The following is a 504-nucleotide window of genomic DNA, read 5'->3' as shown; positions in this document are numbered from 1 at the left end:
AGTATTGTACCTAACTTATTACAATACTACAACATACATTAAATGATACGTCTTTTGAAATTGCTCGTTACTTTTAAAGTTCCCTCGTCTTACTTTACTCACAGCAGCCAGAGTCGTTCGAGGTTGAAAAGGGTCTCTTGACCAACCCGTTAAATAATAATAATAATAACGATAATAATAAAACACTACAGTTTTACAACTCCTTACTACACGTACTCAAGTCTGGTCTGTTACGGAAACAATTACCTACTACGCTGATTCCTGTCAATACCTCTCAAGTGCCTAGAATTTCGCAGATTTTTTTGCGCCGCATAAAAGTGTGTTTTTTCAGGCAAATAATCAAGGGTTGTAGTCACCGCAAGATGAAAGACGTTTGAGTTTCAGACTTCATAGCCTTCAAAAAAAGTATACTGCAAAACCTATTAGTCTACCAACTTGATAAGTTTGTAAGAGCAATTTTAAAACATTTTCGTCTCTTAGTGCTTCCCCATTATTTCTGGCCTT

The sequence above is a fragment of the Protopterus annectens genome, chromosome 4.part0 (assembly GCF_019279795.1).
Source record: "Protopterus annectens isolate FY-2018-M chromosome 4.part0, PAN1.0, whole genome shotgun sequence".
Taxonomy (NCBI): Eukaryota; Metazoa; Chordata; order Ceratodontiformes; family Protopteridae; genus Protopterus; species Protopterus annectens.
Note: the sequence above shows the minus strand (reverse complement) of the source record.